This window comes from Amblyomma americanum, chromosome 7 (assembly GCF_052857255.1).
Source record: "Amblyomma americanum isolate KBUSLIRL-KWMA chromosome 7, ASM5285725v1, whole genome shotgun sequence".
NCBI lineage: Eukaryota > Metazoa > Arthropoda > Arachnida > Ixodida > Ixodidae > Amblyomma > Amblyomma americanum.
In genome coordinates, this window is record NC_135503.1 from 93,070,644 (window position 1) to 93,091,206 (window position 20,563).

The 20,563-nt window shown below is 46.1% G+C and overlaps 1 protein-coding gene across 1 annotated transcript in view; it reads left to right on the forward strand.

The window, feature by feature from the left end:
• Nucleotides 1-20,563, forward strand: part of LOC144097934 (uncharacterized) — a 166,788-nt gene that overhangs the window by 80,697 nt on the left and 65,528 nt on the right. The window lies entirely within an intron of this gene.

Consider the following 20,563-nt stretch of genomic DNA (forward strand, 5'->3'; position numbering starts at 1 on the left):
TTGTTTACATCATTTATACACTTTTTTTTTCGCGCTGCAAACTTATTAGATTCTGGGTTTGTAGCTTAATATACAGGTTAGGTAAGTAAAAACTTTTGGACGTCGATAAAGCAGCTTTAAATGACACTTGAGTGCACTGGGTCATATAGAAAATTAGATTGTACGCCTCTTACCTCTAAATTTCTATTTGCGTTAGTCTTACTTCTGTTCTTGCGATGTTTTTATTGTTTTTTTATGTGTTGCAACAAAACTACGGATGCAGCTCCTACATTATGTAATTTTGTTGCGTGGATATCTGCACACTTTCTTTCGGTTAGACTCGGTACTACCTTTTCGCAATGAGCCCATACAGCGTTCGCATACAGTCTCTACTGGAGAGAAGAACAATAAAGAAAGCAGGGAAGCATTGGCACGTAGGAAAGAAGGCAACTAAACATATTCGTGTAGCAAAGCAGTCGCGATGCTTCAGGAAAGGAGGTCGGTTACCGTATTTTGCCCTTCAGGGTATTAACGCAATTCAGGTATTCCTGCAGATAAGACTCTGAGAGCTTTGCATCACGCGCTGACTTTAGTCGAGAAATTACAGTACTTTTAACGTTTTCTATCTTTCGCTTTAAAAGGTAGCCAATGGAATGTTACGGTCGAGATTTGTGGCCAATATACATTATTACTAAGGTATCGAAGTACACAATAGAAACAAGCGAAGAATATACAACAGAGTCGGCTTGCAAGTGCCAACGTTCAATCTTTGCCAAAAATGACTGGGCTTCATAGTTTGCTTCTTACTCGTATAGTGGAGCCTTTACCACTTCTCTAAAGATCAAAAGGTCTTGAAAGATGAGGACAAGGTTTTCTTCTTACATTACCGAGATTTCCCCTCTGGGTATTAACGCAATTCAGGTGTTCCTGCAGGGGAGACTGTGTGGGCCTTGAATTGCACGCTGACTGTTGTCGAGAAATTACGGTTGAATATGCGCCAGTGATCGTGATTGTACTTGCCACAGTCAAAATAGAACGCTTAAGTGGAGAGTTCAGCTTCGCATAACCAGAAGAGAATTACCGTGCGCATAAAATGAAACGCAAAGAGAAGTTCTATCAATCAGACCACGCGCCCTTTAGGCGTTTTCCCACGTAAGCAACTCGTGCAAATGATGCTTACGCTCGGAGAACCACATCTAGAGTGCGATACGGAACTTGGTCGACCCGCGATGCGGCAACAAGAACTTGGGTGTTAAAGCACAGCATTTCATGTGGTGCCTAATGAGCATTAATTGCCAACGTAAACACAATTGTCGCTATTCCGAGAACAATCCCCCCCCCCCCCCCCTTCTTTCAAGGAACGACATTCCAGTGGCAACAAGCTTCGTGAAATAAGCTTCGGTGACCAGCCTTTATGTCGCACTGCCCTCGACCCCTTCTCCCCATCATGGAGACCAGTGGATTGGAGAAGTAAAAGCGGAACGTCGCGATGAAGCATTCGGAGGTTTTTATGAATTGCTCAAGTCTATTACTAAAGTAATTGAATCCTCCGAGGAAGAAAAAATGAAATGGGCTTCTTCGTAGAGAGCGGAAGGCGCTGAAGACTTCTTACCGCAGATGGTGAAAACTCCTTTTGCCGTGTCCGCCATGGCCTCCTGGTTAGGCGCGTATGCGTTGCTGCGCATGCGGATGCTGGGATTTCCACGGCGGAAGAAGAAAGCGTCGGCCCGCGCCAATTCTGCGGCCCAGATACTAGGAGCACAGCCCTTTCGGAAGCGGGATGCGCGACACACGCACACACATACGCACGCGACCTGTACCACGAACTGCAGTGAGGCTGCACAGAGCCGGGCGCTTCGGTGTCCTCTCTTTACTTTCTTTTACGAGCCATCGCAGCACAGACTACGCCTTCTCTCCCCCTTTTTCTCTCGCGCCCGTCATGATTTTCTCCTTTGTTGGGATTCCATTCCCTACCTTATGGCCTTTTTATTTTCTTTAATTGTACTCTTTTGTAATCGTTCTCCGCGACAAACGTATATCGCGATAGCTTATCTCCGTACTGGTCGTGAACGCGCGACTGATTACCGCAGTGACCTGCAGCGGTGACGTCATTTTGACGGGCATGCCTCAGAGGCGAGACGGCCGCGCTCGCGAAACCGAAGGATTCTCAGGGGCAGCGCAGTGCAGTGCGCATAAAAAGTTATCCGAGGCTGGGTTAGGACAGACACGATACGCTTGTTATTTAACGCGTTGACAATGGCTGGTGGGTGTGCAACTCCCGTTTGTTTCGCGCTGGAAACTTCGTTAGCTGGTGGGGAATAATCAGTGGACGTTGAATAGCCGGACTCTATGACTAACCACTGCTCCCAGGATGATATTTGCCAATGGTCTCGTCACGATCCTGAATAGACAAATGCTCCACGCATTGTATGTCACTCTGCGATATACATAGCAGCCGAATGTGGCAGGTTGTTCTTTGTTTTTGATAATTCTTTATAATTACCCAGGTTAAATTGACAGCAACATTCTGTTCTTACGTGACGGCCCGAAATCGTCAACAAGAAATGTTACGAGCACGTTTCCCCGGTATTTTTGCCTGTGTGATGCGACCTATTCTGGCCCGGGCACTACTCAACATTCCTACGTTTAAATGTATCCACCAGAAAGTTTTTCACTCGCACAAAAAGTTGCCTGTGAGTGGTCGTCGAATGTTCGTACACTTTTGCAAAAAAGCCCACTACGCCTTTCTTACATGATTAAATTCCGGCAGTTCTTTCATTCTGTATATTCAAGGCATATGAGTATATAATCAAAATTTTATTGCGGATTTAGTAATTAACCAATTCCTTCTTGAAGTAAGGTCACATGTTTTGTTAATGTTATGAAACAAGCGATAAATAATTTCAATAACCTATTAAGAGAATAGCTCTCCCATCCCTTCGAACAAAATGGAGTGGCAAGATAAGCCTCTTTTCAGCCAGGCAGCTTGAAAGTTGTTACGTGAAGAAAAAAATTGCAATACACTGCAGGTTGATGGCAGCCGTATATTTGTTGGATATTTAGTGTTGCAACACAATATTGCAGGAAAATTACGTTTATGTTATCTCGTTTCTACGTCATAGTTGTTTTAGACCCCATTGTACATCGCATTAACTCAGGGCTGCGCGTGTCTAAACTAAAAGAATAGGTTTTAAAACAATCTAATTTTAACGCCTAATTCTTAGACAATCTAATGCTTAAGTATTTTGACAGAGAAAGGTATGAAACTCTTTAAAGTATGCCCGTAAAATACTTTGAAAGAAGCAATATTTACGCTAGGAATGTGACTGTCATGTGCCATCGTTTTACGTGTGAAGATTTTTCAAGGCCTCCGCAGAATACGTAGCGATCTCGTTCACGCAGTGATTTGAAGCGCCCCGTTTTCATGCTTTGTGCTCTCGACTAGGAGTGCATTCTTGAAATATTGACGCCTGTGCACATAACGAAGCGCTAACAGGAAGAAGTTTCTCTCTCTCTATCAGAAAGTTGGGATACATTGGGATACCTTCATTGTAAGACATAAAAAAAAAACAGCTTGACCAACATCACGGTGTAGTCGCTAACTGAATTCTAACGCATAATGAGACTAATTTAATGCATATTGGTCCGCTAGCTGCCATTGACTGGTTGTCTCATCTCTGTATATTTATAAGAAAGCCGGAGCTGGGACGGAACTTGCGGTAAAGAGATTGCTGAAGCACACCTGACTTGGCTTCCTCCGGTCAAGTATATGGGAACGTTGAATTGCCATCAGTGCAAGTAATCCAGGAAAATTGCAGTTGCATTTTAACCAAATTGGTAAGATATAATGGTTGATTGCAGCAGGACATCAATTAAGGCTCCAGAAATGCTGTAAAATATTGCATGAATTTGCAAGGCTTAAATTTCACTTTCTCGGTTTGACAGTGACATATCCTTTTCAAGTAAACCCGTTTCGTGAACCACACCCATGAAGTGCTCTAAGCAGACAAAATTAACAAGTCCGCTGCTGTACCGCGCGGGCAACTATGCTCTGGTTAAAAGTTTCCGCTAATAACTATGAAGTCATTATACTCCTATTAAGCCATTATACACACAAGCTCACAGACGGCCCTGCACACTTCCAACTTCTATTACAGTCGTGGTCAAAAGTGAGAGCCTCCCACCATCGCGTTCCGAAGGTTGCCGTTCTGCACGGCCCTCTCCCCAAAGAGGCCCTCCTGCTGTCTAGGCCGGCGCACTCGAGACCGGCGCACTGGGCCGGCCTCGACAGCAGCAGGGCCTCTTTGGGGAGAGGGCCGTGCAGAACGGCAACCTTCGGAACGCGATGGTGGGAGGCTCTCACTTTTGACCACGACTGTACAAAGTAAGATAGATAATTTCGAGCCAAGGACGGCCCTACGAACTCACTTGATATGCGGTGGCCAACAACATCCCGCTAATATTCGGCGCAGATCCATGTGTGGGATGCGACGGAAGAGAAATGTACCCTCAGTGAAGCCCCCACTTTTGAGCGGGGGATACACGATAGCGTGACGGAGGTTCTCCGGTCCGCTGCTAGCTCGAATAGACACTAGCACATACAGAACCTGCATATAGAACAATGGTATCGTTTTACTCAACTGCTGGGCACAGGGAACAACGACTGCACCTGCAATCCTGTGCGTTCAAACGCACGAGTGGCTCACACAAGAGGTAGCAAATCATTGGTTGGCATGCAATATTAAACGCCCCAAGTGTGCGCATTGGTTCAAGTTCTACCACCTGAGGTATACTAAAGTGCCCTGATATCCCAGAGAACACGGGCCATTTGCATTTTACCTCTACCAAAATGCGGCCTGCATGGCTGGGATTCGATCCCGCTGCCCTAGGCTCAGCAACCGAACGCAACCACTAAGCAACCGCGGCGGGCTGCTAACATGCATAGCGGGTCATTGAGATACAGGGTATAGAGTTCGGGCTGCTTTCCACCGGAAATTCTGCTGCATATCCCAGCGTTTTACGTCTTCGGCGAACTGATCTGCGCGTATAGGACGGGGCGCGTCAAGCAGCACTCGCCTGGTCGTTCCAAAGATACGCACAGCGAGAGGCTCAGTTCAGAAACTTTACTGTCAGCGGAATTCGCAACCAGCCCAAGGTGTCGTATCGGCGCTGTGGCGTCGCTGACCCAGATAAGCGACTGGCCGGGAGCGCTTTCCAGAGCTTTACTAAATGCGAGCGGAAAGGTACTTACCACTTAAGGGGAATGTCGTGATAACAGTAGCGTTTCGTTTTATTGCATCAGCGCTTGCTGATGCAATAGCGCTTGATAATGCTTGCTGATGCAACCAGTGCCTGCTGATCTTTCTTGTGCGGTGGCATTACGGGGACAGCAAGACGCGAAGACGCATAGCGACCACCTGCAACGGGCCATAGCCGGATTTGGAGGGTCACCTCAGGGCGCGAGGCGGATGTGGAACCTCCCTCGATTCTCGCCGTCACTGGTGGTAGCTGTGCAAATACATCTTACTCAGGACCGGCGCAAGGACGACGACGAGCAGAACATCTTATCTGCTGAAAACGGATCTCCGGTGTGGCGGGAAGCAACCGTACGCAGTAATGACGCGACGATTCTCTCCGCTGACGTAAATGATCAGCGTTTACGACGGAAAGAATACTCCAAGTGGTTCTTTACTGTCAGAGACGCGTGACAGGTGGTCGCGTTCAACCTGTCTCTGCTTTGCGTAACGCAGAGCCGGCGCGAGTGAGGGCCCCGTGTGACGCGAGTCATCGCAATGCTGTTCGTGACTGCTCTCGTACGCTTCACTGCGCTCTGACTGTCCACACGCACCTCGGCACAGCCATGTCGCTAGAAAGAAAAACTGTGCAGCTTGAATTTTTTTAATTCATAGTTTAGTAATCGACTAGTGCTGTTTTTGTTAATTCGGGTCTGACCGAAATTTCAGCAAGCCCGTGAAGACAAAATGAAACACTAACCAAATAAAGAAGCTTAGAAAATGCGAATTTGTTGCTGTTTTTGATATATTTTGCGAAAAAAAACTGTGGTCACTGAAAAGCGATTAGTGTGTGCAATAGTGTTCGTGCTTAGAGAAAATGATGCAATCTGACGTGAATTTTGCAAAAAAAAAAATAATGCTTTTGTTAGGTCACTCTAAGAAAGAAGTCCGTTCAAGAAAGAAGTTGAAGAACTGTTTCTCCGGGCAACAAGTGGTGCTCCATACGGTTCTGCCCGCGAGAACGTTGATTGTTATACTAGTTGAGCTTGCAGCATAAACTAAACAGAATTGAGTAAAAATAGAGTAAGCTCTCCTCTAGCGCACTGATAATGGGGAGTGCGCTATTGGACAGATTAATTTCTTTTTACTCCGATATGGGGATATTCCTGCGTGAAGTGTATAAGGGCCAGATTTATTGGTCGCTCTACAAGGGGCGGTCCCAATTTAACCGTGTATTCCTTGGGCTTTTTTAGTCGATAATATAGGGTTCAACATGGTTTTCATACATAAAATTTCTCGTTGCCCGCCCCCTTCCACCTGCCTTAAATCCGCTCCTGCAGCCTTTCCAGTGGTCAAGTTTCCACCCAAACACGTCAGGAGTACAAACTGTGCCAACACGATTCAGTGCTTATAATAGTGGTCACCTCGGTTCGCTTGCACACAGGTCTGCAGTGGCTTTACATTCTGGAGAGAAATACACGTCTACAATATCTCGCCGGGCATTGTCGATAACCGAAAGAAGAATGCAAGAAGGCAGCAAAGTTATGTCAGAACATTCCACAACAACAGTTGTATGCCGAGTAATCCGCAACTTTTTACGCGCAATGCTTATGATGTTAACTGGCATGGGATGGCCCGAGGTGGCGGTAGACATGGATAATTGAGGCCACTTTAATGCCACTTCGATATGTGTTGTCGTGGGCAGGCTGTTGGAGCTCTCTGGAAGAAATGAGTTATTCTTTATAACTTGCAGGAGCAGCAAAACATCACGAGAACGTCAAAATGACGCCAATGCACACAGAATAAGAGACTGAACATCGCGATCAGTACGGCGCTTTAAGAGTTAATGATATCGAATGGTGAGGAAGCCGCAGCGGCAGCTCAGTGATTATGGTGCTCGGCTCCTAGTTCGGAAGAAGAGGGTTCGATCCCAATCGCGGTGGTCGCATTTCGATGGTGGTGGTATATCCCAGAGGCCCTAGTACTGTGCGATGTCAATGCCTGTTAAAGAACCCCATGTGGTCTAAATTATCCTGAACCCTTCACGTGGCGTCCGTCAGCCTGAGTCGCTTTGGGACGTTAAACCCCATAAACGCAAAGAAACCAAACCAATTTATGCGCCAATTCATGGCATGACATGACTTCATAAAAGACATAGCACGAATTCATGGCATGGCATAAATTGCGCCAATTGATGGGACAATTTCCATTGCGGGAAAATGACGCAATGAAAGTTCAGAGAGACTACTTTATCCTCGATGAGCAGTGACAAAAAACATCCTAATGCCGATGCTAATGTACCGCCTCAAAGATCTTCAACTTAAGGAAAGCGGGTGGCACAAGTTGTGGGATAGTGTGGACGTACTAGTGATAAGTTCATGCGGAGCTTAATGTTAACTAAGAAGATTATGCAAAAAAATACCGTGCTGAGTATCTTCTAAACCGAATAAAAAAAATAAACACGAAGAATGCTGTGCACAGTACTCCGTGCACAGCGGCAGGCCCTTTGCGAAGACACTGTTTCCTCCTTGCATGCACATTGACACTGGCACAAGTGCTATGTGACACATGCACTGTTTTTATCATCCATAGTTCTGTCTGCACACAAGAAGCCCATTTTGTCATAGGCAATCCGAGCAGGGAATTATTTCTCTACTGTACCTGTCTTGCGTACCCTAACGAACGCCTAAGTACAACAGAAACTAAATGGAAATATAAACTAATAGGTTTTCTGCTATACGGCGCAGGTGACCGCGTCGTCACATCACTTCTCCTTCCCGTGAGTCCACTCACTGAGCGAGGCAATAAGCGCGCTTCTCCTTCACTCTCCGCGGTGGCTGTTAACCGAGCCCTACATGAAAATGAACTCGCGCGCGGAATGCCAAGGTCACCGCATGATGTCGGACGACTGTAGCTCTGCCTTAGCGGCTCACGGTCTGTCGCACGTGTCGTCGTCGTTATACTGCTTTCTCAGCGCCGACAAGAGGAGAGTAGTGAGGCAACAACCGTACACGTGTCCGTCTTTCAGCAGCTGTTAACGCTCCGCGACACGTGCCGGGAGGATTATCCCACAGTGTCGTTGCCGCGTGTGCAGAAAACACAGGGAAAGGTCACGAGAAGAATCGCCTGCGGGTCGCTCATAATTGCGGCTCTTCTTAATCAAATGGAGCTGCTCTGAATGTTTAAAGGTATTAAGAAATTTTGGATCTTTTGGGGATTTGTACGATGCATACACGTCCTAGGTGAAAGCAAGCGGACGAAATGCGCAGGGGTGGTCAAAAGTTTCTAGGCCACTGGGTCTGCTTTTCAACGGCATATCCTGTCATCTATATGATAGCAACAAAGGTATCAAGTTTCTCAATAGTGAGAATGATACTTCTTCTATCCTCTATATAGATTTTGGGCTTCGGAGGTATCGTAACTGCCCGACTATAGCGCTTGAAAGTAGACCATGTGGCCTTGGATGATCCATAACAGCGCGACATACGGGACAGAGAAGAGAGGACACAACACAGAGCGCTCTGTGTTGTGTCCTCTCTTCTCTGTCCCGTCTGTCGCGCTGTTATGGATCATCGTAAGCACCAAATCGCCCAACAAATGGTATTGTGGCCTTGGAACTTTTGACCGATCCTGTACTTGGGCGTGACATATATGACGGAAGCCAACAGTCACTGAAACTAATTAACATGGAGGATGTGTTTTTTATACAGTTTGTAGTGGTCATCAATTGGAGCTCAATAGGGTAATTATTTTAAAGATAATTGATTACAAAGCAGAAGAGAAAACAACCGCATGCCGCCGATGGGATCCGAACCCAAGACCTTCGAATTTCGCGAAGGTGCTCTACCAACTGAGCTACGGCGACGGCTGTCCAATCTCCTGCTTTCGGGGGTGTTCATATTTTGCGTGAAGCCAAACCTTGAGAGTGGTCACTAGCGCCACCTTCGTCCATAGCGGCGGAAGCAGAACATCCTGTATGACCGAGAATGCCGCATGAAATGTGACCGAGCGGTGAGGGCGGAAGCTGTGCGAAAGCCCTATTATGCAACCTATGGGGTCAAGACTGCCAGAATCGAGACCCTCGTTCAGCTATTGAGCAGACAAGGGAAAAGAAAAGAGGAGCTCGTTATGACACACCCGACGCAAGCCAACAGTCAATGGCCGATACATGTAATGTGAATGAAACGTAAGCGACATTCCTCTGGTGGTGATGGAGTGGATTCAAAGAGATAATGAACCCAGCAGGCATCGTCAAAAACTCCAGGGTGAAGATGAGACTAGGGAACTGCCAGGGTACAATGGCAGGAGCTAGCGCTGTTCATGGCTACATGGAAGTCAGTGGGAGGTGCCTTTGTCATAGTGTAACCGAGCTGATGATGTTGAGGCCGATGCAACTTTTGCGTGCGAAAGCAATAGTGCGCGTTATGACGCAATGCGCACTAAAGGCCTTCGGATTAGGTGATATGCGGAACTTTTCACTTCCCAGACCTGCGCATGGTCTATGAGAAACGCCGCAATCGAGGGCTTCGGATTATTTCTGTCACCCGCGGTTCTTTAAGGTGCACAGTTTGTGCACAGCACAAGGGCACTTTTTGATTTCACTCCATCGAAAGGCGGCTGCCGCCGTTGGGGTAGCCATTGGCTGATGGCGCATTTGGTTTGTGGAAGGCGCCTTAGAGAAAGACTGAGGTGATACGCAGTCACTATACGGGTTTCTGCTTGAAGGTGTTGCGACGGTACTTGCTCGTTTCCCCTCAGGTTTTATTTTTCCGTAAAAATTCAACTCATATATAACAATCAGAGACGAGGGTAGTAAGGTAATTGGAATAAAATAAAAATACTAGAACGCGTGGATGCATTGCAAGCCGAAAGATAAGAACTGTGCTCCTCTATAAGCCTCCCTGCGGCCTATTTTGCAATCACGTATGGGGGAGCTCGCGTGACTTGTAGGAGTCACGCGACCAGGATGCCTGAGCGTGAGTGCTATCACATTCCGTTTGCGCAAGTTTCAACATCAGCACATTCGTGCAGTAAGATAGTTCCGCGTTTATATGTGGAGAGGACGGGACGAATATATCGGCAGTATCGGTCGATTAAACGCGCAAACGCGTCAAGTGCGCGTCGCGCATGAGAGCCACTTGGCCCAATTCCACGAAGCGTTCATTGTAACATGCAGCCCATCGTGATTTTTTTTTCTCTTCTTGTTGCCAGCGGTATGTTTTCTGCACTCCTGAATTCTATCGATAAATGCTATTGGATCCGCATATTGCATGCATGCACGATTGGCATGTTTTCCTGAAGTAGCACTCCTTAACGGCAGGGCATACTGTAACCGAAAATCAGTATTCCACAAAGTTGGTGCCGGCCCTATAAAAGCGGTGATTCACGATCGAGCCCATGAAATCAGCCGCTAGGGTATAGCTCAAAACACGACTATGTTGCATGAACAAATGTTTAGTCATCATATGATATTATTAGTAATGTACAAAATCATACTTTATTATAATACTCTATATTTGGGGACCGTCCTGTAAAAGAACCGATGCTCTGGCGCACGCCAGAAGCAGAAGAAATTGCAGATTCTTTGGCACCTTGGTTTAATTAGCAGGGGTAACCAGGAGCCCATGACCTGGTAACCCCAGGAGTCACCTTGACCAGAAGTAATGCGCGTGTTTAATTAAATTGACTTTGGACGTTCAAATAAAAAGAAGTACTTCGTGATATGTCGTCAGCGGTAGAAAAAGCGGTTGCGAAATATGAAGAACGGAAAGCGAAATGGGGCCTCCATCAATTCGTTTCATGGAAGCAACAGCGTGGCTAGCTATTGGTATCCCTCCTGTTTTTCGTGACTATTATTACGAGTTATTCCGAAGGCATTTGGCCCTGTTTCCCTTTTTTGACACTTTGTATGTCGTTACTTTGATGACGTTCGCTTCGATCATCGAAATTATCCCATGAGTGAAGTCAGAGTAACTATGATAACTTCTAAAGTATAGATTAGTATCCACAAACATTCCAGGCTTAGTCTAACGAGGTCATACGAGGGAGGTTGAACATTGTCGTTTTTTATTCCCCACATTGATGAAACTCACTATAAGCGACTAAAAGGGTTGTCTGAATAGTGCCATCTGTTGTGTTCTTTTTATCCTTTTTTTTCTTTTAGTTTATTATCATTTCAAAAAGGTTCTAAATAGATCGCTTACACAATTCAAAACAAGGATTGCTTGCGCAAGCCTTTACACCCCCGCAAGGGTAAAATGACAACACATTGATGCACTATAGAAATAGAGTACGTACGCATGCAAGCACGCACAAACACACGCAAAAAAAGCACTGTCATTACTTAAACGTCTCTGTCACACCGTAATAGCACACCCACCAACACACGATGCAGAGCGTGCAAAGTGAGGTGTGGATCACTAAGGCTTCCCACAGACGCAGCTTGCAATGAGGCGGAGCATCGTGCTGGGTGAGAGAGATGCAAGGCCAAGCGGAGGCTGCCGCAAGCTCGAAGTCACGAAGTGAATGCGAGAAACGCCGCACGAAACATTTGATACACATCGAAAAAAAAAAACAACCGCCAGCTGAAATGAAAGCGCTTGCTAAGAAACGATGCGTTTAAGTGGCACGACCATCACGAAGGTCGTAACTATGCGCTAAAACAGCGCTTACATTACTAAGGGAGACTCAGAATGGATGCGTAGAAGCATGGAGCTCTTTCCAGAGGGTGTAATGTTCCGGCTGTCATAATTACCTCGATACATATATTCCAGCAAACGACAGAATGTGCACACCAATAAATGCAACCTCCCTCTGCAGCATAGGGAGACATAACACAATAATCCAGCTGTAGCAAGCTTCCAGAATTCGTGTCCTCTTCATCAACGCAGAAGGGACAAAAGTGGCACCAAGCTCCACGTGGTTTCACTGCGACGCCAGGTAATGTTTACACTCTTAGTAAAAAGTTCCCAGGCAGCCACGACTGCTGCTGGTCCATGGACTACAGCTGGCGTATTGGGCCCTAGGCAGCTTCAACTCGGCAGAGGGCGGACCGCAGCCGTGATATTTACCTATTCTGAGTTGGGAGATTCAGGGGAGCTGTAAAAGCTCTGCTACGCACATCAGGAGATAACTAGGTGAGGAGGGAACGTTTCACTGACACTGTAAAGCTTTCGTACAGCAAGCAAATATGCCTGCGCGCAGTACTTTCTTATGCTGCGGGTTGCGCTTTTGTGGAATAAGTGCCCCCTTCCCTAAAAAAATGCTTTTTTTAGAGAAAATTTTACGACATATCGTGCATGAACAAAAAAAAAAGAGAAGCGTGTATGCCAGTGACAGCTCAGTTTCCTTAGATGATGCCGCGAATGGTTTTTCTAGTTCACTGATATCCGATAATCACAGGTCAGTGCTGATGCTTCTTGGTCATGTTCTTCGATTGTCAAGGAGCAGCTAAATGCATATGGTTTTCAGTTTGCGTGTAAAAAAAGGCAGTTTTACAGTGGAGCTCGTTGTGTGCCTCCTTGCATAGTCTACGTATCTTCTCCGGCTAGAACCTTTTTTGCTGAGTCCAGTCGCTGCTATTAAAAGATGACCATAACATTTATCCTGTACCTCACTTTGCTCACGCTGATACGTTTGAGTGTACATTCTTCCATCGTTCCATCGAGGATTAGAATTCGCTGCCTGCACTACTTCGATGACTTCCATTGAAAATTATCGAAGTATATAGCGAACAATAATCATCCGGAGTCTCGGTCTCACTCTGCAAATGAATTAATCTACCAATATATATTTATTTGTGACTTCTTTTCTTTTGCAACGGTTATCTGGAGCCCAACAAGAGAGGCATCTCTCCTGCAATGAATGTAATAAGGCCGCTGCTGCTGCTGATTGCTAGTTTCGCTCTTATTGAATGCATCATTGATTTACTCAGCATTACCTAGAGAGAATGCTGGCGCCAAAATCAACGCGAGTTTCATCACGAGAACTTTATACACCGAGGGGGTGCTGTGAAGACGGGGTATCTCATTTGTCTTGGTGAGTATTGGGCAGAAAACGTGGATTCTGCCTCTCAATCGGCAGCTTCGCCGCGATGCTCTCTTCTGCGAGCAGATGAAATTGCTTTAATAGCGCGTTTTTCATTTCTTCAGTAAACTTAAGAAAATTTTTACCCTGACATGTAAACTTTCAAAGCATTTCTTGGAGCTTTGCCGCGAGAGGAGTCGTATCGTTATGGTTCAATCCACGTATTAGGCCCAACGATACCCAAGTGCAAAACCTCCTCTTCCCGGCATTTCTGCGCCTCTTCAAGGTGAATGAAGTGTCTTGCCTTCTGAGGAAAGCTTCTTTCTAGGTATTACTGAGAAATTGTAAACGTAAGCACGGATGGCCGTTATTCTGTTCCTCCCACTTATTCTGTAGCTCCCGCTGGGCTGTATCCTTATAAAAGTGGTCTAAAGACAGTCTATAGAATACTTCTTATAGACTCTATTGTCTTCATAAAGGTATTTCTTTTTGTCTGTTCATAGTCTATAGACTGCCTATAGAAAAAAAGTCTATTAAAAGTGTATGGCCATAAATCTATAGACAGTCTATAGGATTTGTATTGCATATAGACTGTTACTTAGGGCTTTTCTATAGTCTGTAAACATTTAGACAGAAGTCTGTGGACAGTCTATAAACTGTCAAAAGAAATTTCGTAACGAATGTAGGGCACACACAAAAAACAACATAGAAATAAAGAAAAAAACGTGCCGAACAGCATGTTCTTCAAGCCTCAGCATTTTCAGCTGTATTGTCATGTTTCGCTTATGCAGTCACTTCGCACACGGGCTATGGGAAGGGTGAGCACGTTACGAAACGGAGGGAATCATCGTCGTGGAGTCCGCAATGATTTCCTGATAAGCGATAAACGCTGACGCAACTCTGGAGCTTCGCGCGAATAAGCGAACAATGATAACGGCCGACAACAATATGTAGTTCAGTGGCGCGATCCACATCTTGTGTCAAGGCCACGGCTGTTTGCTACCCTCGTCGAGTTCAACAGCTGCAGAAAATTGCAGTTGCAGCGCAAAGAACACACATGAGCCGCTTATCGGCCTCCTTTAGGGCGGCTGTTTGTGACAGTCCCGGCTTATATAGATGCTCTTGGCGAACTCGGGCAAATCTCGTGAACATTTTCTTTGTCCTTTCTCAACTGCTGCTCAAGTTTGTTCTGAAAGGGGTGAAGGTGATTGCAATGAACAACCTGCCCCCTCCCCCTGCCTGCTCACAATCTGCTTTTTCTTATGGCTCTTTGGCTGAGCATCTGATGGATGTGCTGGAAAGAAGGACCAGTAACCCGCCCCCCCCCCCCCCCCCCCCCCCGTAGCACCCAATAAGGAATAAATAGAGGTGTTCGTTTTTGTCTTTCCTCTGATGGCTCTGCAGCAGACAAAGTAATTTGAGGTAACATTCGTTAACAGCTGAGCGCTACTGTTAAGATGTAGTACTAACGTGTGTCACTTGTTATTCGGATCGGAATAATATGGTGATTTTGTGTCAATGAAAATGGGGTCTGAGAAGAGTATCGAAGAGCTCGCACAAGGCAGACTCTTATCACGGAAAAGTTAGCAAGCATAATGTACCGGCCGATATTTGCTAAGTGGTGTGTATCCAATGTTTTATTGGGATCCCCCAACGTGGAATAGATTTGTAATAAGGGAGTAACTGCTCAAGAGCACCCACCCAAGCGCCGCCGTGCGGCTACAAAGAAAACTATGCAGGAAGACAAAATTCGTGCTTGCCCATGGTTCGAGCTCGGCACTACCCCTGTCAGGGCAGTCATTCTACCAACTGAGCTAATCAGGACGGCTCTGATATGGTAGTGCGAGAGCGAATCGTTCAAGAGCACGAAGTGGAAATGGCGCTAATCTAAAGTTTTTTAGGAGAGGTCCCTAAAGTGGAGCAGAGTTTCTGTGGCAGCTCAATAGCTTTCATTTGTGCCGTATGGATACGCAATGTGGATGCGAATGAGTAATTGCACCCTTGTTGTTTGTTAAGCGGGTCGCGAATGTAGTCGTGGTTTATCGCGACAGACGGCACAGAATGCAGCTTACGCAAGCGCGCGTCATATCGCGATAGCCTTGTCCCTGGCCGTTCCACGTGCATGTTCCCAGACCGCAGGACCGTCATTCAGTGTATAATAATAGTTCCGACTCATTAAGGTTCTAACGTGGCGTGCTTCATTTCATAGCCCAGTGAGTAAGCCATCAGCGCTGCCAAACACGCCTAAATGGGCAAAAAAAAAAAAGAGTCGCCGAAACTTTCAGCGTCGAGTGCGATCAATACCGCGCCTAATGGTCGGTAAAGACACGTTCTTCCAAGCGTTCGTTCTGTAGGTGTTTAGCTTGGCCTACGATATAACCCAGAGGGTATTTTTAGTTTGAGTTGTTTATTGAACGAAGTGTACAGGGCAGGGACTTGGCAGAATATGAAGCTGTCGCTGGTAAACTGCTCGCCGTTCGATTTTTTCATGTATGTTTTTCTTTCACAAAGTGTTCTCGTTCCTCGTCCCCCCTTTCACGTTCTAGTCCTGTACTTCCTAGGCGGCGCGGCGTACGTTCAACAGATAACCCAAGAGGCAGTGCCCTACTCTTTGAAGCTATACAGATCAGGGTCTCTTAGAACGCGAAGCTACAAAAAGAAATTTAAGGAAAATGATGACACATGTGCAGTGTGTGGTAAATCTGTAGAAACAACTGAACCTCTTATATTAGAATGTGATGGGATCCATTCGGATGTCAATGCAGGCGCAGTAACTTTTTGAGGCCCAGTAGGGTTCAGAGATTAAAATGGTCTTGTCAGAGGTCAAGAAAAAGCGATTGCAGATTGGTGGCTCAAAAGCAGAGAATGCCATAAGGTTAGAAGTGCTTGATTTTATTTTTGTATTTGAAAAAGACGAATTTTTAGACCAATTTATACGCCGTGAATACCGTTAAAGAAATATAAAGAAGAAAATCTGAGCATGTTGGCAGCTCCCACCATCCCGCTTCAAACGGAATTGTCCCTCCGTCCGTCCAGCACAACCAGAATACCGCTTACAGCTCTGCTGACAGCCACTTGGGCGGCGACCAAAAGTAAGACCACATTCCGAAATACGACAGACGCATGCCTCACCGATAGCTTTCCTGGCTTTGTTGTGCTCTGCATAGCTTACTCACCCAGTCGTGAGCCACCAGTACAGTCCGCGTCACCATTGTGTACAGCGCGCGAGCAGTGCGTGCCTGGTAACAAAAACTAAAATTAAAGAGAAGCCCCTAGTTTCTTGGCAAAGTGCTCGTGTCCGTTTTATTTGCGGGTTTATCTGGCACTACTTCTGCGCAAGTGTTGCCTTTGGACCCTAGAGGCGGCGACAAGATCTAGATTTGTTTGCAGGGAAGTGCGCTGCCCGAGCGCTCTACCCAAGGGTGACGCAGAGTGTGCGTGCGGTTTTGCCAGAGCGCCAATGCCAGTGCTTCGATGTATGCTCTAGCTGCTGGCGTTGTTAAAGCTCCTCGCGTCCAGATAAGCCCTCTTACACCCAGTGTCGCGAATTTGTGACAAATTGTTTCCACTTCATGGAGTCATTACGACATAAAGCTTTCATGAAAAATTTGATGTCAACACGATCTCAACAAGCAGCGCTTTCCGATCAAAATCTCTGGTGTCACTCTAAAGAAGGTCTGTTAAAGAAAATGGGGGTGCGAATATGTCACATCCGGCCGGCGTTCTGGCCGCGTGCCTCATTTTATGAAAGTTTTTGCGGGAGAAATAGATACATTTGTTGGATAAAAAAATTGTCGACTGTCCCGGGGCTTTCAGTTGATCTTTCACACAAGTCGGATTAGCCGAACAAAAAGCATGTTCAATATGGTTCACAGCTTCAAAACCGACCCCTGCAGATTTCTTGATTTTCAGCGAAGAGAACAAAATAGTGATTTTGGCTCCTTATTGTGGGTGCGATAGGCGATCTGATATGAAAGTAATCTTTTTTTCCCGTTGATTCCTTCATATTCGGGCATTAAAGGCTTAGGGCTCATTCCTCCACTTTGTAGGCGCTCTAGTTTGAGGCGCTGTGATCGGCAGGGAAACAATAAACTCAAATTCCGTATTAGCGTCAAAGCTGTAATTGTCTCGTGTCGCAGAAAAGCAGGCGTTGTCGTCGGCGTCTTCGCCGTGAGCGCGAAATCCACGAAAAGTTCCCGGATAAGCTACCTACGTGGCACCTAGGTCAGGTCACCCTGTGAGGTGATCACAACCTGCCCAGTGGACTGTGAGCAAACAACCCACCGTGGCAGGTGGGAGTTAAAATAATTATAGGTCCCGAGACGTTGCGCAGTTTCACAAGTCCCGCCGGTGGTATACTTGCACAACTGTGCCAGGAGTAATATGAGTACTCTAAAGGATCTATGAATAGTAAACAGAGATTGAAGAAAATCCGCCTTTATGGACATTAACCCATTAACGCTATTGCGTCATACTCTTAAGGCGGAGCTTAATTGTCCCCTCCAGTTTTTTTTTTTACTATTCTGCATTGTGAGAGTGCTTTCGAAGAAGCTGATCGGTTCAACTGGCATCGTTTCTTGTTATGACGACTGCACTTCGGGACGTGTCAGTTGCACAGGGGCTTCCACTCAACATGAATGGGTGTGTGAAAAACTTTGCCATTTCATGACAATTAAACTAAGATAGCTACATTGGGTAGTTGCCTAATTCGCACAGGAGAATATTCATGTCTGAATTAGCCGAGAGTAAATTATTATTCCCGGAATCCCTGAACAGAAACAAAAGGTTGCCAATATGAATTTGTACAGTGTCAAACAAGCGCCAAACGGGGCAATTTCCTGAAAGACAGCTGTATTGACACTTATTTCTGCGCGTGACGACAGAGAGAAAGAAAGAGAGAGAGAGAGAAATAGAGAGTGGAAGCAGGCGTGTGTTGACAGGGAATCCGACTCCACCGGCCTGGATGCCCGGCAGAGCTGGCGGCAGGAAATTTGTTCCGTCAGGCGCGCCCTTTTCAGAGCAAGCGCACATGCCGCAGGCATTTTCATTTTGTTGCAGACTGTCTAACGCATTTTATTCGCGCTCTGAACATTCCTGGAGCTGCTAAAACTAGAGCGAACACTTTGGCTCCGCCTTAAGGCCGTGACGTGATAGCGTTAATGGGTTAATGAGCAGAAAAGGGAATGGAAAGAGGCTCTCGTTATGACATAAATGACGGAAGCCAACAATCATCGAAACCAAAGAGCATAGGGGATGTCTTTCTTTAAAGTTTTGTAGTTGTTATCAAGGGGGGATTAATAAAAGCACGAGAAAGACAACAACATGCCGCCGGAATGGCCACATATGCGGAATTTGTCCTTCTCTGCTTTACATCTATAGATTGCTGGGAGTCCTTATACCACTAACGGCGCAGTGGTGCAGCGGTTAAGCGATGCGTCACTGCTATGACAGGCGGATGTTTCAAATACAGCCACTGGTGGGGGCCTGTGAGATTCTGGTTGCTCTTTCGGAGCAACCTCTCGCGATCAGTCATAAATTTAACGACGACCTGCCACGGTGAGCAGTTTGCTCACAACCTGTTGGACAGGTCGTGATGAAGCCAAGTCATGTGACCACGGTAACCAACCGTCACCTTGACCTACCCAGGTTGCCTCTGTGGGAATTTTTCCTCATGCCGCCGCCGACGACTACGACGCCGGGTGTTCCGGCTTAACGGGATCCTTAACGCAATCGCACTAAAATCTTGGCCTTGATTGTTCCCAGAGGCGTTCTTCTTGTTTCGAAATTTGCTCCAGCAGGTTTCCACCAGCTGCATCCGGTGCATGAACATGAATTAGCGCAATAAATTAAAAAATGACGAGTTGTAAAACGATTAATGTAACAGTTTCGAAATTATTGGATATCTTGTCGCAAAGGTCGTCAAAATAAAATTCGATTTGTTCTTTCGGAGCTATCGTAAAATACTAAAATTTACCCTTCGGCTAATGGCCGAAATTTTATCAATAATAATAATAATAATAATTGGTTTTTTGGGGGAAAGGAAATGGCGCAGTATCTGTCTCATATATCGTTGGACACCTGAACCGCGCCGTAAGGGAAGGGATAAAGGAGGGAGTGAAAGAAGAAAAGAAGAGAGAGGTGCCGTAGTGGAGGGCTCCGGAATAATTTCGACCACCTGGGGATCTTTAACGTGCCCTGACATCGCACAGCACACGGGCGCCTTAGCGTTTTTCCTCCATAAAAACGCAGCCGCCGCGGTCGGGTTCGAACCCGGGAACACCGGATCAGTAGTCGAGCGCCCTAACCACTGAGCCACCGCGGCGTATTGCTAAATATGCGCCCTTCAGTGAAAGATCGAAGAGTGCTTAAAGTGTGTGTGTGTGTGGGGGGGGGGGGGGGGCAATCACGGAAAGTGGTAGATCGTTTTCAACCTTGCATAAGAAGTTGCACAAATTTTAAGGTGTACGAACTGCTCGGCAAGTTGGTTTTTTATGATTGTAAGACATCGCTTAAAACAACGCATAGAGGAAAGTATACAACAGCTGTATCTTCCGAGTACACATCTGTGGGTAATAACACGAACACACTCCGAAATTTTGGACAACACATTTTTCAATGAAAATTTGTTTTTGAACGGAATTTTTTTGTCATATCGTAAGATTCAACTCTAACAATCAATATATCCTCAGATCTCGCCTTCACAGGCTTGCATTTTTTTTGCTACTAAATGTATTCTTATCGTCAAAAACGTTTCCAGTTGGTTTTCTATGGTAGTCTAAAATGCACGATGCGAACTATGGGCAAACTTTAACAGAAAGGTTTTGCTACGCATCGGAGGAATGGGTCATTGCATTCAATATTTTCATAACTAGTACCTTGCAATATTTCACGGTTTCCTCACAATTCAAATTCATGGACGAGAATTCTGGAATTGGACTAAGGAAACGTGTTGGCTTAAATTGAGGACAACACAGCGATCTATGGTAAAGAAAATAATGTTTAAGATACCAGAAGCCAGCACAGTGAGTCAGGGAAGGAACGCGGGTCTATGACGTCCTAGTCAAAATCAAGAGGAAGAAATGGGCCTGGGCAGGGCATGTAATGCAAAGAGAAGATAACCGATGGTTTTAAGGGTAACGGAGTGAGTGGATTCCAAGAGAAGGCAAGCGTAGCAGGGGGCGGCAGAAAGCTAGGTGGGCGGATGAGATCAGGAAGCTTGCGGGGTTACGGTGGCCGCAGATGACAAAGGAAAGTGTTGATTGGAGAAAGATGAGAGATGCATTTGTCCTGCAGTGGGTGTAGTCAGGCTGATTAGGGTGGTTGTG